Raw genomic sequence first — 17,217 nt, 5'->3', positions numbered from 1 at the left:
GGGGGGGCAGGGTCGCCTCCTTCCCGCACGTTCCTTCATGTGCCAGATATCACTACATGAGCACTGAACTCACTAGGTGACTTTGTGTTTACATGCACATTTACATATCTATATTTATATAACCTGAAATTAAGTCACCTTGTTAGGGACCCCCAAACATCTGGAGCCCCTATTGTGTGCCAGGTTCAGCGTCTCATATCTTAGTCTGTTTGAATATTATAAGAAGGGACTGGTTAAGCAGTAAGCATTTATTTCTCACAGCTCTGAAGTCTGAAGGGTTCAAACCCAAGGCACCAGCAGGACCCGTTGTCAGGTTTCTAGGCAACGCTCTTCATTGTACTGTCCTTACATGGTAGAAGAGAGAATTATCTGGGAGTCTTTTTCAGGAGGTCTTTAACGGGTTCAGGAGTTCAGGGGGAGCGCCAGCATCAGTAGCTTCCTAAATTTCAACGCCATCATGTTGTGAGGAAGTTTTCAGCACATACATTCAAGGTTGGGCACAAACAGTCTTACCATGTTCTTTAAATGCCTGGACTCATTTATATATTGCAACATTTTGAAGAAACAACGTTCTATTTATCAATATGCTGATCTAATGAGTCAGGAAATGGAGGTTACGCAGCTCTGGGTCAGGCATCCATCTACATAAAGAAGTCGGGCTCTTAGTAAGATGGATTCTTTAACCACAATGCTATCCTTTCAGGTGTTTTTTAAAAAAATATTTTATAATTCTTTTATTCAATTACTAAGATAATGGGTTTCAGAGAGTCTAGGAACCTATTATTTTGCTCTCTGGAAAGGGTTGCTTCCTTTCTCTTTGGGAATGTCCAGTGGGAAAGGGCTTCTGGCTCATCCTGGACCACACTGCATCCTGAGAGGGAGCATCCTTTGTCTACCCCACTGCTGCACTTTCCTAGAGCCTGCTGTCTCAGACAACACTGGCCAGTGTGGGGCAAAATCAGCTTGAAGATTCACACAGACGTAGTGGGCTAGCCTATGTGCCCATCCGATATGTGCCACAGGACTGAGTCCTGGTGGTTGAAACTCAGATCAGACTCGAAGCTCAGCGTAGGACATATGCTGTTGGCCTGGAGTGAATCCCTTCCCAGCACCAAGGTGAGGGTCAGGCTAATACCCCAGCTATTTCCTGATGCATCAAGTTCACACCTGAGTACTAGAAAGTTCTTTCTTTTCGGACTCAGTTGCTTCTTAATGCTTTATAGATTCGTCCCTAGAACTCCTAGTGATTCATTTTTTTTTTTCTGTGACGTTCCATGCATCCCTCTTGTATGTTGACTGTGCTGCCCTTATCCAGGGATCAGAAATAGGAAGCGAAGCCTTCTTACTGGGCATGTCCCAATGATGTAGCAGAGGACCATCCTCTCTGCACCATTTACTCTTTGAACCTGAAATCACGCAGACAGCAAACCACAAATCTTCCGGGATCTCTCTCAAATATGAAAGCGGAGAAGTAGAGGACAGAATCATAGTTGCTGAGCCTGGGAGAGGCGTGGGGAGAGAGTGATGGAGAGGAGGTGGTTAAAGGAACAGGGGTGAAGTTGGCCAGAAGGAACGATTTCTCGTGGTCTGCTGAACAGTAGGGCAGCTACACTTAACAGTAATTAATTATACATTTCAAAAGAGCTAGTGAGGAGGGACTTGGGAAGTTTCAAGAAAAAGACAGGAATGATGGCGGTGATGGATGCCACAGACTCCTCGGTCTGATCCTGACATTGCCTGCTGTACTGAAAACGCCACATCGCTCCTGTAAGCACACCCCATACAACTGCTTAGTTGAAAATCAAGCATAAACGTCACTCCGTGTAACATTACTCATACCCAGCCCACATCTCCAGTGGTAATGTCTATACTTGGTGAATGAATCTGTAATATTGTAGAGCATTGCTGTGGTGTGAATGTGCTCCCCAAATTTACACATTAAAAACCGATTCCCTGGGGCTGGAGAGATGACTTAGCAGCCCAAGGCACTTGCTGTGTGGTCATGGGGATTGGAGTTTAGGTCCCAGCTCCCGTGTGACAAGTCTGGCATTTCCAGTGCATACCTGTAACCTGAGCTCTGAAGGGGCAGAGACAGGAAGATGAGGTTTGCTGGCTCTCAGTCTAGCAGAGAAATCCTGAGCAGGTTCAGGGAGAGACCCTGCCTCAAAGGAATAGATGGAGAGTGACGTGACGGTAGACACCTATTGCCCTCTTCTGGCCTCTATGATCATGCACATCCCTGTGCACATGCAATCATACAACCTCACACACTCACAAAAGCAAACACACGGATAAATCTAAAAAGAATACTTGAAAATCGATTCCCCCAATTTAAGAGTGGTATTCGGAAGCCTGTGGAAAGTACTTAAAATTAAGTACTTTAACTTAGTACTTAGCTAAGTGGGTAGTGTACCAAGGTGGCATTTGTGACTTTGTAAGCGGTATTTCGTCATAGCAACAGACAAGCATGGGGCTCAGGTCCTCAAACTTTCGTGGCAAGCCCTTTCCTGACTCAGCTATTCCTTTCCTCCCAAGAGCACAGCTTTGAGGACCAGACAACATGGGTTCGAATCTCAGTTCTGTCATGACAAGTTGCGTAATCTCAGGCAAATCACCTAGCCTCTCTGGAACTCAATTTCTTCACCTCTAGAATGGAAATAATAATAATAATAACAATAATAATAATAATAATAATAATAAACCTGCCTCGCGGGACTGCTGTGAGGATTAAACAGCTAACATGTAAAGCGCCAGGATTGTGTCTGGCCTTCAGTCAGGATTCAGGCAGAGAGCAGCTGTGACAGCTCTCTCAGCTCCAGTTGTCCCTGACAATGCCTGGAATCTCTGCCGTGTCCCCTACCGTTCATTATGCCAAGTGGATGTCTCAGCCAAATGTGTCCCTCTTCCCTAGAGCAAAGACATGGGGTCATTCGCTCGGGTGTCCATTTAGGGAGAAACCTCCCCAAGCAGGTTTTATGAATCGCTCACACTTCCCCTTAGCGAGATTAATGGCACCCACGGCCGGTGGTCAGTCCTTCTGTGGTCACCGATAACGACTTCACCCTCAACACGTTTCCTCTGCATTTGCTTCAGAAGATCATTTGGAGCAGCAAGGCTGCTTTAATAGCCACTTGGTACTAACGATGCCTTTTAAGTGCATGAAGAGACTCCTAAGCAGCAAATGGCGGCCCATCAACTAGGGACAACAGCTATTGACATTGGCTGCACCATGCAAGGTCAGAATACTACTGGCGCTGAGACTGTTACTTGGCCGACAAGCGGGGGACATTTTTACTCCTCATTGTTCTCTAAGCATCCCCTGTTTCTTGTGGCCTCTGTGTGCATTTCAGAGCTTGCCAGCCCAGGCTACTTTGTATTTCACTTTCAAGATTTAGGCCTTGTGCAAACTTGTGCTCTTTTTCCTCGGTTTTTAAAAGGGGAGGGGGGGCTCTCTTTTGCATAGTTAAATGTTTTCAGAACGTATGGACGTGTATCACGGCATCTTACTATTGATGTTCGCTTTCCACTCAGAACGGGCTCACCATAAGACACTCCAGTGCCTGAGCGGAGAGGTGTGAGCATGGATGAGAACGTACACCAAGCTGGGTTCCTATTCCTGCCTCTCAACCATGTAGCTGCCCACGTTCTTGCCCTGATATGACCTGGTCTAGTCCATACACTGTGGTCTCAACTCCACCTCTAGGGGGCCATTCTTCTGATGCTGGAATCTGGGTGTGTGCTGACAGTCACTGACAGAAGCATTGTGCGTGTGTGACCCTTTATTTCCCACCACCAGACACCCCCCACCCGACCAGGTTTGCCTTCATGTTCACTACAGCTTCTCTCTTAACACAAGCTGTCTCCTCCCATGGACCCAGACCCAGATCCAGCCCTGGGAGTCAGCTATCTTCTCTAACTTCTAACTCTTTTTTTTTTTTTTTTTTTTTTTTTGAGACAGGGTTTCTCTGTAGCTTTGGAGCCTGTCCTGGAACTAGCTCTTGTAGACCAGGCTGGCCTTGAACTCACAGAGATGCACCTGCCTCTGCCTCCCAAGTGCTGGGATTAAAGGCGTGCACCACCGCCGCCTGGCTCTTATCTAACTCTTGCTTGTTCATCTTGGGCTCTTTCCTGGAACATTGCAGCCTTTCCTTTCCATTGCGGCTGCAGGTTGGTGTGCAGCTTCATCTTCGGAGCTGGGGCAGAGTAGCAAGTAAGGCTCACACAGAAAGGAGCATTGCAAAGGGTAAACCAGAGACTTTCACAAAGCAGGAAGCAAGGGAGAGATATCAGTGGGAGAGAAGGAGAGAGGAACCCAGGCTGAGGCGAGAACACGATATGAGGTCACGAAGATGGATGTCACTGAGGGAACTGGCTCACCAGCTCAGAGCCAGCAGGTTATAGAAGGAACATGTTTGGACACTTGCAGAATTTAAGTCCCTTAATGGTGGACATTCAGGAACTTGCTTTGATGATCAGCACGCAGGGCATTGAAACAATGAGGATATCATTGCTGAATTTATAAACCAGAATGCTCATGCATACTTTCATCTGGGCTACCAGTGGCGTCGGCTGTGGGCAATGAAAGCAGCCCCCATAGGACAGTAGGAGCAGCCCCCATACCAACCTCAACCAGTTCTCAGCTCTTCTTACAGCCCCATCCTCAACTGTGACATCTGACATATGACACTTGACCTTTCTGTAGGGTGCCATTAAATGGCCTGAAGTTAAAATGTTAATTATCATTAATCATCTTTTATGAAATGGCTTTGCCAATCCATAAATCCAGAGAGAATGGCCTCGTTCACCGATCTGACAGTCCACAGAATACTGACCGTTGGGAGAGAGGACTCCATGCATGGAGCTTTCGGAGGGGTGGGGTAAGTTACAAAGAAAAGAAATTAGTGCCTACAGGTGGATGTCAATAATAGTGAAACCGGACAAAAGAAAGGGAGAGAGGGAGGACTGGAGGGACACCAAGTCCAGTGTGCCACTGGGTCTCCTGTGCAAAAATGGAAGCAAGGTTCACCCTTGTCAAAAAACAATAGCAGTCATTTTTGTCTGTTATCCTCTGAGCAGAATTGCTTTCTGAATCTACCACAAAACGGTGTGTGATTATGACGATCTCCGCGACTAGCACAGCTCACACCTCCAAAACAGCTCTGCAGGAAGAGCGAGTGGATGAGGAGGGGGCAGGAGACCAGAGAAGGAAGAGAGGGAAAGGACTAAAGCAAGGAAGTAAAGCAGAGGGGAGTCCGCCAAAGACCTGCTACTGGGAGGAGCCGCCACCCCTGCCCTAGAATCCAAGGCTCCTAGCTTGGGTGGCTCTGTGACCGTTTTGTGAGGGAACAGAGAACTGTATCTCTCAAGAAAACGTTCTTTAAATGCCATAAAAGCATTCAGAATTGATGTAGGTTTAGAAACCTCAAGCAGGCGTATTTTGGGGTACACTTGGGCCCTACCTCTTTTTAATCGAGGTTAAAATAAACTTTGTATCGGTACATATATGAGTAGGAGAGAGTGTCAAGATCATGTGCCAAGATGAGAACAGTGGTTATCCCCAGAATATTGTGCTACATTTTAATAGTTCTTGTTTATGTATCTTTATCTTTTCAGATTTTCTGCCGGACTGTGTTTTGTAATGAAAACATATAAAATCTGCGTGTTTGCGTCTCTCTGTCTCTGTGTGTGCGTACATGTCCTGCGTATGAAACCGTGAACAATGGTAGATGAAAAACAAGGTTGGCAGTCCCTGCTGAGGTTGTCCTATTGAACAACTGATAGGGGATAGTCGTTGTACAGAGTTCAATACTTTGGACACTGGAAATCCTCTGTCAGGAACCCAGGAACTGGCAGGAGGGTCAGTGAGACCACACTGTGCTGTCAGGCTGATCAAATGCTGGAGCAGCCTGAAGACGAGATAGAGAAATCCCCAAGGAGGACAGAGGAAAACAAAACAGCTTTCTGTGGGACCCACAGTCCTTTAAAAGGCCCCTTGAACTTCTTAACAGTCTGCAGAACCATGTTGTATACACAAGTAGATAATACTCTGAGAGAGGGCACCCTGTGTTCTCATCAGATCCTTAAAGAGAGAGCTCAGAAGTCTGTATTACTAATAGATAAACATTTCTCAAAGATGCTCCAAATACAGATGTGTTCACATATAAATTCTGAGCATGCCTTATGGTATATTAGCAACACAAACGTATATAAAACATTTATTTAAAAGTCAGAAAATAAGGAAGTCTAGTGTATCCATCTCCTATCTCAAAGAGTCACAGCTACCTCCCTGGAAAATGTTGGTCCCTTTTGGAGAAGGTCACTGTTAGAATCAATAAGAAGCTGCTGTCTCCAGGCTCCATAGCCAACATAGTGCCTGCTTTAGGATGCCCAGTTCCATGAACAGGAAATAAGGATCCCTGGGTCGGAAAAACGCAACAAGTCTATAAAACACTTCCTGCATCCTGAAGACACAGACAGACTTCCTCCTGGCAGAGTTTTTCTAGAACCTGCTGCCTGCTGGCTCCCGTGCTCACCACCCCCAAGTTGTAACACAGTATCGGCTTTCACTTCAAAGGGCAGTGGCTTTCCTCTTATGGCGGCTGCGTAATACAGTAAGCAGATGGGCCCACAGCATGGCCAGTCATGAGAGCTCATTTCCTACAATGGCCCTGGTTCCCACCTTTCTGACATATGCTATGTTCTTGCTAATTTCAGAACATCAGGGGGACACTAACTATTTCCCGTCATTCCTCCATTCATCATCACTAAGTGACCATGTGCAGAGAAATTTCCAGAAAAGGCTAATTTGGTTCTACCTTTGCCTGGGCCTTCTCACCATGCATTTGAGGGGTTTCTTCCCCCCCACCCCATACTCTTGTCACCCATTCCAGGGCAAGAAAGCAGTACAATCCGGCTGCCCTTCACTTAGTCACCTTTATGGTTTTCTTTCTTTCAAATCTTTTATAGGAATCCTTACACAGGCCTCACAGAGGAGGGAAATTCTAAAACAACCCATTTGGTGGTACTGGTGCAGAAGCCCTAAATGAATGCCCGGGAGTTGAGTCCAGTGTTAAATACCTACAAACAAAAGGGGAGAGGGATTGAGGAGCAGAAATCATCTGGAAAAACATCAATAGCAGAACATCTTCACTTATATAGTTTTTTTTTTTTTTTTGAGACAGGGTTTCTCTGTAGCTTTGGAGCCTGTCTAAAACTCACTCTGTAGACCAGACTGACCTTGAACTCACAGAGATCCCTCTGTCTCTGCCTTCAGAGTACTGGGATTAAAATGTGTGCCACTACCACCTGGCTAGATTTTTTTTTTTATTTCAAATCATTTAAATATTGAAACATGCATGTGATGTTTACTCTTGTCAACATGACAGGATCCAGAGTCGCTTAGAAGACAGGCCCCCAGGCATACATGTGAAGGCACAGAGCATGCCTGTGAGGATGTGACAGGTGACATTAACAGAGGTGGTTAGACTCACCTTAACTGTGAGTGCCACCACGGCTTGGGACCCTGGACTAAAGAAAAGGAGGAAGTCGGCTGAGCCCTAGCATTCCCCACCCCTCTGCTTCCCACCTGTAGGCCACCCACGTGACCAGCTGTCTCAAGCTCCCACTGCCACCGTGCCTTCCTGACCATGATGGACTGCATCCTGGAACCCTGAGCCAAAATAAACCTTGCCCCTTGCCCTCTTAAGTTACTTTTGTTGGGTATTTTATCAGACACACACACACATACACCCACACACACACACACACACACACGACTAGGGCAATGTATTTTTGACAAAAGTTAAAGCCAGGACAACGTATTTTTGACAAAAGTTAGCTAAGTTGATAAGTAATAATTGTGGATATTTATAAGGCACAAATTAATAGGAACAGGATAGGTGCAAGACACCAACACCAAGTTCTCAAGATTTATTTGCCCCAGGGGGTCACAGGGCAGGGAATAAGAGACAAAGGATAAGAGAGAAGGGGTAAAAGAATAAAAGAGAGAGGAGGGAAGGTTATTTGCCCCAAGGGACAAAGGGATGCCTCTAGATAGAGAGGAGACAGACGTGGCCCATGGGCAAAAGATTGGCAAATGGCAGTTTATAAAGGGAAAGGGGGAAACCCAGCTGGGCTGATTTAGCTTGTTTGATTGGGCTTGTTAAGTAGGTGAACCAAAAGGGGGCTTTTGACTGCTGGACTTCAATACTTTGATAGTTGAACTTTGGTGGTCAGCCTCAGGAAGAGGAAGTGGCCAAATAAGGAACTGAACCTTGTTTAGGAATTTATCTTCAGGAATCTTTGGATGCTTAGGAATGTTATGTAATGGTTTAGCAAGGAAGAGGGAATGGGGGAAGGATGAAGCCTTACAGAGACAAGTTTGGGACGCTTGGGCCTGCTGGAGCCCTTCACAAACAGTTTCTGTCAGATGTCTGGAAAATACTAAAATCATTTTGTGTGGGGAACCTCTGAGTAGCTTGCAAAAACTCTTTCAGATTCTAGGTTTATCTTGCTTCTCTTGCTATGAATGTAGGCAGGAATTATTCTGTGTTCCACTGCCAGAGCCTCCGAGACGTAAGACACTGTGCCTTGTAGCTGGTGGGAGCGTTGGTTTCAGATGGCTCCCAGGGGAGATCCCCATCACAAAGCTAATCTAACCAGAGGCAACCCCAACAACCTGGCCAACCACGTTGCCCCATTTGGGACCTCTCCAAAAGTTCACCCCAGCTTCCTGGGCAACCAGTTGAGGATCCTGCACATACCAAAATTCAACTTGTCCTCCAGTTCAGATCTTCTTGATCCACCTGAAACAACAGGTCAAAGGGTCCTGTCCCACAGACATGGAGACTGAGTGGGCTTCCTGGCAACCCATCTGACTTTTTAGCAGGTTTGCAAAGACACTCTGTCCCTTACTCTGCCCCAATAGGAGTAAAACTCTAATCTGCTCACGTGTGAGTTCTAGCAGGTTTGCCCCATATCCCCACCTGCAGGCAGCACCTACAAGAGGTGCATAGGCAGGGTGGCATAAAACTAGAGAGGGACTGGGTGTGCGGCCATGGGTTCTTTTGTCCTGAACCTTAGGAAAAAGAGAAATGCCAGGATATTTACCCCTTTTTCTGCCTGATGGAACAAATCCCACAGAAGGATGCAATATGGGAAAAACCTGTTGCAAGCCAGGAGTCAGCAGACCTGAGTCTAATCTCTCATCTTCCAAGTATAATCCCTAATAGGTTACAGTTTAGCGCTTCCCTTAGAAGCCTTAGGGAGAGATCCCCTAGAGCTGTGACATGTAATCGAGAAGCTTGGCAACTTAAGTTTACTCTTTCTTGGCCACAGAGGCAAGACTTCTACCTAGGCACTGGTGGAGCCATGCTTTCGTAGCCTCTGGGATGACCTTTCTTTGGCCTTCTAGCTTTGATGGCTCCAGTGTTGGCAGGCTTCTCTCAGGGTCACCCTAGTCTCTGTCTTCACCCCTTCACCTTCTTCTACCCCAATAAGGATGCCATTCACTGGGGTTAGGACTCACCTTAAGGTCCAGGGTGATCTCATCTCAGGATCTTTCACTTGATTGTGTCTGCAGAGATCTTATTTCTACATTCTCCAAACACACTAGAAGGGATTGTGGAGCACACCTGGGATCCCAGTTCTTGGAGGTGAATGCAGAAGGATTAGATATGGCCAGAAACCAGCCTGAGTAAATGTAATCTCATTTCAACTAAACAAAGGAAAAAGATCTCTGAACTATCCAAGACCATAAGCAATCTTTTAAAAAATATTTAATTCACATTCTTCTCATTTATTTTATATACCAACCTCAGTTTCCCCTTCCTCCTCTTCTCCCCCCACCCTAACTCCCATCCATCCCTTTTCTCATCTACTCTCTTTCTGTCTCCATTCAGAAAGGGGCAGGCCTCCCATGGGTTTGAACAAGACACACATCAAGTTGAGTATGACCAAGTTCCTCTCTCTGCAACAAAGCTGGGTGAGGTAATCCAGCATGGGGAACAGCTTCCCAAAAGCCAGCTAAGAACCAGGGACAGGTCTGATCTCTCTGCTAGGAGCTTTACAAACAGACCAAGCTACACAACTGTCACACACATGCAGAGGACCTAGCTCAGTCCCATGCCAGCTCCCTAACTGTTGGTCCATAGTCCATGAACTCCCATGAGCTCAGGTCAGCTATCTCTCTGTGTTCCCTTGTCAAGACTTTGTCTCCCCTGGCTCGTACAATGAAAAGGATACCCTTAAAGTTGGATGGGGCAACGTAATTATTTGACCAGCTGTGGGGGCAGGGTAGATTATGTGCATACCACTCAAAGAGAGATGCAAAACCTGGTTTGTTTGCATGTTTGTCTTTAAGTTACCTCTCCCAAGAGTCAATGGAGAGGAAAGGGACAGTCATTAAAAAAATAGATCACAGTTGGTCTCCTTGTGGTGTTTGGCATTTGGGAGTGTAGACCACAGGTCTGGAGTCCTAAATTAGCCATCAGAGGAAGTACAGGCAAAGGAGAGCAGCCCCCAAAGGAATGTTCCCTAGAAGATACCAAGCCCAGCTACAGTCATAAAATAGGGATTTGCACATGGACCATAGGAGAGAGCTATGAATACAATACCAGCAAGTTCAATGGCCGGAGGCAGACAGTAGGACCAGTGTCCCCCAGAGAGCACTGGGGAGGACCTTTAGGTCATGTGGACATCTGAGGCAGGCAAGTGCTGCAGGGGCTGCTTGGGAGACACAAAGGTGAAGAGTCTCTGGGGTAGACACCAGAGCTAGAACCTTCTGGAAGGCTCAGAGGGTGAGAAGGAAAGCTGTGGAGTGAGGTCTGGAAGGGCACTGTCCCGGGTGGCTCTGGAGATGTTCTTCAGCTTTGCTGATTCTATGGCCAGAGGACTGAGCTTCTGCAGGGCTTGAACTAGCAGCTGCCCTCTCTGGATCAGACCTCCAGAGGCAGAGCATCCTCGGAACTTCCTTGGGCCACATTTTCCCCCTCAGGCACCCTATGTCAAGGTTCCTTTGCCTCACTCAAGTGGAAGAAAGACAACTTCTCAAGCGGAAATTGGAGTGCAGGAAATAGGGGACACCATTGATGGTTTACAGAGGTGTGGACTCAGTGAGCCAAGGGGAGTAGTTCAGTGCCCACAGAAGGCAGCCATGGGAGCCGTTCACCACTCTGAGCCCAGAGGAATTGCACAGGAGTTACCAATGGGAGCTGAGACACGTAGTCTCCTCTCACTGCGGAGTTGAGGCTGGGTTAGAGGAAGAGACCACTACCAAGCATGCTCACAGGCAGACTGCCAGGGACCCATGGTGCCTAGCTCTCCTAGCTGCCCATCTCCTCCTCGTGCTTCCCAATGGAAATCCAAAGAACTAGGGCAACTGGTGACATGGTCTGGAGAGGCCAGCCACCAAGGACACAGAACAGGGCAAAGGATGGCAGAGAACAGCTCTGGAGGGGCAGATGGAAAATAGGCAACAGGGGTGCTCTTAGTGGAAGAAGGTAGAAGGGGTGGCAGCCACTTCCCTTCAGGAAGCCAGGAGAAAAGCACAGGGCAGTGTCAGGAATCCAGAGGCGAGGGAACAAGCTTTCCAGCCTTAAGCTTGAGAGACAATGAAAACAACCAAGGAGCCGGCCGCCTTATTAGATGAGAGCTTCCACTGCATGGAGACTTGGCTTTGCTTCTTAATTTTAAAAGCCCAGTTTCATTAAGGTGATTGTGTTTAATACACATAGGTGCCTTTCTTCCCAACAGAGAAGATGAAACCCCAGGAAAGTTTGAGTTAGCCGGTCCCCAGAGATGTCCCTCTGAGTACCCAGACGAAGAATGGACTGTTCGTCTTTGCCAGTGTGTGGAATATTGCGGACGCTAACGCGCGACATGGCCGGCCACTTTGTCACCACCCCCATCTCTGAAGAATGGGAGCTAATTGGAATCCTAGAGCAGTAACAGCCATAAAAAGCAAGGCTCTTAGCTGAGATGGGGGGAAGGCAGCACTTTAGCAATTATGCTTCCTTCACATGTCAAAAGGAAGGAGTCTCGGGCCAGAGACTGGGCCCTTGGCAAGGACTGCTGAGATGACGGCGGCCCCGCTCCGCGACTTCCAAGCCTTGCAGCTCGCGATGTGTTTCCACAGCTGCCATTTGTCACTGTCATGTCTGCTCTGCCTCTGCCAGCTTCCTCGGCCTTCTCCCCCACAAAGCAAGCTGGCCTCGGTGAGGCACAGATAGCACAACCTCATGGCGCTACCTGGAGAAATGACTCTCTTTTCTGATGGAAGAAGAGTGGCGTGTAAGATCTTCCACCTCTGGCCTCTGGTGTGCCCTGCGGTTCTGCACAGGTCATGCGATGCCCTGAGGCCCCGGGAAGAGATCGTGAGGGTCTATCTTCTGCGCCAACACTAAAAGTCCATGTGTTCAGACTGACTCCCAAGTCCTCCATAGAAGTTCACAGGCTCTAAGTCACTTCCAGTTGGGTTTTCTGTTACACGCTGCTAAATGTGCTCCTTACCAAATACTTAATTTTGTCTCTTTATACCAAACCTCCTCTTCCTCATTGCCTGGGGGTTACAAACTAGGAAAACCCTTTTCTCTTTCGACTTCTGGGTAATTAATATGAGTGACAATTTCAACTGATATAAAACTATGAACATCCATCAAAACTTAGAATGTGTGATGATATAATTAAAATGGGGGGGTTATCATTTTATTTTATCTTATTTTGAACAAATGTGGCCTTTTGACTTTGGCAATCAGCTGTTCGTTTTTATTCTTCTTGACTGCGGGGTTTAAAGTGTACCAGCCAAACAGGTGAGCGCTGTATAACATTGGTTCTCTAAACAGTCACCTTCATCGCTCTTTCGGGGCGCAAAGGAGCAGTCTTCATTTCTTCGGCACAGCCCACTGTGTTGACCCTGCATCCACATCCACTCCCAGAGTTCCTAGATCCTTGCGGGCAGTCCCTAGCTCCCTTTAGCCTGAGACACGTGCCTCTCAAAGCCCACCCAACAAGGAGGTACTTGTGAATATTAACTATATACAGAGGGCCGCAGAACTAAGATGGTGGGAATTATTTTTGACTTTTTCACAGTGAGAAAGCAATAGGCACTGAGTAAAGACCATATGCACTTCGAAGTTTGACCTCTGCCTACACTATCAATATATGCCGTAAGATACTCTCCTGAGGTGCTAGCAGTGGCTGCGCGGAAGCCCTTGTCCCCACAGTCAGACACGCCCCCATGGGTTGTGCTTCTAAGTCTAGAGGCCAGAGGTTAGGTACATTAGGCACATTTTTAATCTACAGAAGTTTCAGGTTAGATGGCATTATAGGGACACAGCCCATCATAAAACTACGACCATCTGTACTCTCTGGTCACTGCCTCCTTGAAGGCTGCATAGCCTTTTGTCATTTGCAGGAGCCAGTAGACCAGCCCAAGGTCAGACTAAGTTAAATGGAATTAACTAATGGTCTCCTCTACGGCTCTCTTTGTCTTTATTATTATTACCATTGTTTCAGACTTTACCCTAATGTTATAGAATTGCTCTCTGAGCACATTTTCACCTCCCATCTTCTCTCTGGAAGCAGTTCACAAATCAGATGTAATTAGGCCAGTTCAGACATAATGAGGAGGAGGCTCATAAGGGAAATGACCAGAACTCAAGTACAAGATCAGTAGAAAGCACACAGAATTAGAAACAAACACTTGGAGACAACAACAAGTTCCCTCTTTAAAGAATCCAGGGGCCAGGCTTGGAATGCAGAAGGGACAGAAGACAGAGCAATGGGGGCTGTTATGGACAGAGCAATTACATCTCTCTCTGAATTAAAAACTAGAGTCCCAACCTGTCTCTGTGATGGAGTTTGCAGCTTGGAACTTTGGAAGGTGATTAGGGTTGGATGAGGTCATGAGGATGGGGTTCTCTTGATGAGACTAGTGTCCTTCTGAGGCTTTAGTAAAGCCTCATCCTCCCCCTTCCTCCTCCTTTCTCTTGCCTTTCCCCCTTTCTCTGCTCTCTGAAAGACACAGCAAGAGGGTAGCTTTCTAAAAGCCGAGAAGAAAGCTCTCACTAGAAACTGACCATGCGGACACCATCTTCTTTGGGTTCTATCCCCAGAGCTGCTGTGTAGGCCACTCACGTTGTTCCATGACAGGAATCTTGGGTTTGAGTCGAAGTTCCGCCAAGCCCCTGGCCTCCTAGACAGGCCTTTGTTCGCTCTAAGCCCAAGTTCTCATCCCATAAAAAGAGGGCTTTTTGGTCCTATGGCTTTGGGATTCTACTAGAGACTCAACACCTCACTGGCAAGCTAGTTTTTTATAGATCTCTCTCTCTCTCTCTCTAAACCAAGCACCTGTAACCAGCAGCTGTAGCCAAATCAGCAAGAGCCACTTTATTCCAAATCTTTGTTGGGAAAGAAACATTCTAGAGACAAACAAATCAGCCATATTGGAAATAGTCTCCACTATTTTAAAGTCTGTGAGAGCTACAAGACTGATCCACATGTTAATGTGACATTTATGAAGCATCCCCAACCCCTCTCTAATTAACTTGTTGTGTACCCCTTTTAAACCAACAGAATTAGAGAGGAAACACTTATTTGCTCTGTTGCTAAGGAACCACAATCATTTGCATAGTAAAAAATCGTTAGTATATTTCAGCTGAAATCCTATCTATTTATAACAGCCGGGCTTAAGACGGGAGATCAAAGGTACCAGAATTATGTGTTTCCTAAGCTTAAATAAGCAGCCCCAAAGCAGCTGTGTGGTCACACCAAGTATAACATACATCCACAGGAAGTTACAGGACTATCTAGAGCAGGTTGCAATGCAACTTCATTTGATCTGCAGTGTCTGGGTTCTGCATGAGCTCAGACTTGAATTCTTTTCAGGGCCGCCATGAAGTATTTTTCTTCTATAAATAAACTGACTCATTTGAGCTTCTCCTGAATGATGCGAAAGCTCTATGTTCGAAGGAAAACTGGCTCTGAGCCTTAGGGCCACATTCCCATGCTAGCGGGTGGGATGCTGTGCCACTGGCCACTGCCACGGGGCCTCTGAGGCTCAGGTCTTACTCCTGTAAAAGCATCCTCATAATACTGGTCTTACTGTGTGGAAGAAGAGTGGAGATAAATAATAAAGAGCTTTCAAAGAAGGAAAATTCTGGGGTGGGGAGACTAGCATTGCTACATCTTCAAACATGAAGCTACAGTAACCAAAACACCGTGGTGCTGGCGGCAACAATAGAAGGCCAACACTACAGGATAGCAATTCCCAAACGAGGGCTAGAGAGGTGGCCCAGCAGGTAAGAGCACTTCTGCTCTTCCTGGCCTCCCAGTTTAGTTCCCAGCACCTACAAGGCAGCTCACAAGCAAAAGTAACTCCAGTTCCAGGAGATCTGACAGCTTCTAGCTTCCATGGGTACCAGGGAGAGAGATGAACAGATCTGAAAAAAGAAAATCCCGTGTTGCCCATGTGTTTACATTCAACTGATTTTTACATAGACTCACAAAGATGATATAATGGAGAAAAAGCAGTCTCTTCAAGAGGTCATGGGAAAACCGGTTCTACGTATGTGGAAGAATGGAACCAGACCCCTACCAGTTAACTCACACAAAGACCAACACAGATGGACAAAAACCTTTAAACTTAAGCCCTCAAACCACAAAGAAAGAAACCCACAAGGGAAAGTTTTAAAGACATTATTAGTCTAAGCAGCACTTTCTTTGCTAGTACCTTAAAATTCTGAAACAAAAGCCGAACTAGACAAATGGGGTGGGTGACATCAAATTAAGCCTTTACACAGTGGCAGCGTGAGAGGCACCCGCAGAGCAAGGGATGGAACCCAGGGGTGGGCGCTCGCCTGGCATGTAGGAGACCTGAGTATGTAATCCCTAGCACTGAAAATAGAGACACTCTATACCACAGGAAGGGACAACCGAAAACTCTTTATCTGTGAAGAGGAAAATGCTTGGTTCCTCAAGGATCTTTGAGGAACTAAAGCAACCGTGGGAAGTCAAACGATGCAATCTGAAAATGGGCAAGTGGTCTGGAGATCACTTTTCAAATGAAAATACATACACGCTTCCCATCATTAACGATTAAGGAAGCGACCAATCAAAGTTCACTGCAATATCAATCTCACCTCAGCTGGAGCAGTTCCTGTCAAGAAAGGATGTGGATGCTGGGAAGTTCTCACACGCTGTTGCTGGGAGTGTGAGCCAAATTCCCACGAGATCTTCACCATCAACTGAATTGCTTTGAGCAAAGACGCTTGGGAGACTAGTCGAGCACACTTCTCGTCCATGAGGGTCCTTCCAGAAGCAATTCACAAGCGCAGCAGCAAATGAGGAAAAGGAACACGCTGGATGTGAGCAGCACTGCCCTCTGGGCCCAGAGCAGGGCTCACTCTGAGCTTTTTGTGTCTGGCTCACCGTGTGGTGAGTAGCTTTGCTCCGCCACGCCTCACCTCAGGTGAGGCGAGGCAGCCACGCTAAACTCACAGCTGTGGAGTGGATGAGCTGAAAACGTCAAAACAGGCTTTTCCTCTCTCTCCTGAGGTGTTTTCTGAGGTGATTTTGCTACGGCGAAGGAAAGAGCCGCTGTAAGCCACCCTGTAAGCCACCCATGGAGAACAGTGTGCATTCTCTTCACCAAACTGGAGATGAAACTACTGTGTGATCCAGAAATCTTGCTGCTGATCTCTGGCCAGAAGAAATGAAATTACTGCATCAGATGCAAATACAGGCGGGGAGTGCCATGATTCTACACAGTACAAAAGGGCAACTCTCCTGCATGACAGTTAACCATACATTTAAAAATAACCAGGAGGAGGAATTCACATGCTCCCCACAAATACAAAGGATTCTTTTTGGAGAGATAGGAATGGTGCTCCCATCATCACTACACTCATTGAGTCTTATATACCTACAACAAATTGTAACATTGTAGTACATGAAGAGATGCAAACATGGGTCAATCAAAAACAGAAAAGGAACAAAAGCGCTTGATCTCAGTCTCCCTCTGCATAGACTTTCCACTTCCTATCTTCTGCCTCTGTCCTGTTGTCTTTTTCAGAACAGAGTAAAGAGGAATTAACTGGGTTTTATTACAGGGTCACCTGCCAGGCAACAAAGCAAGCAACAATGGCAGCTCCAATGGAGGGAGAGAGTACTCACCCAAAGGCAAATAACCTGGATGCTCACACCCTACACACTTGCACCCTG

This window comes from Arvicola amphibius, chromosome 15 (genome assembly GCF_903992535.2).
Source record: "Arvicola amphibius chromosome 15, mArvAmp1.2, whole genome shotgun sequence".
Classification (NCBI taxonomy): domain Eukaryota; kingdom Metazoa; phylum Chordata; class Mammalia; order Rodentia; family Cricetidae; genus Arvicola; species Arvicola amphibius.
Note: the sequence above shows the minus strand (reverse complement) of the source record.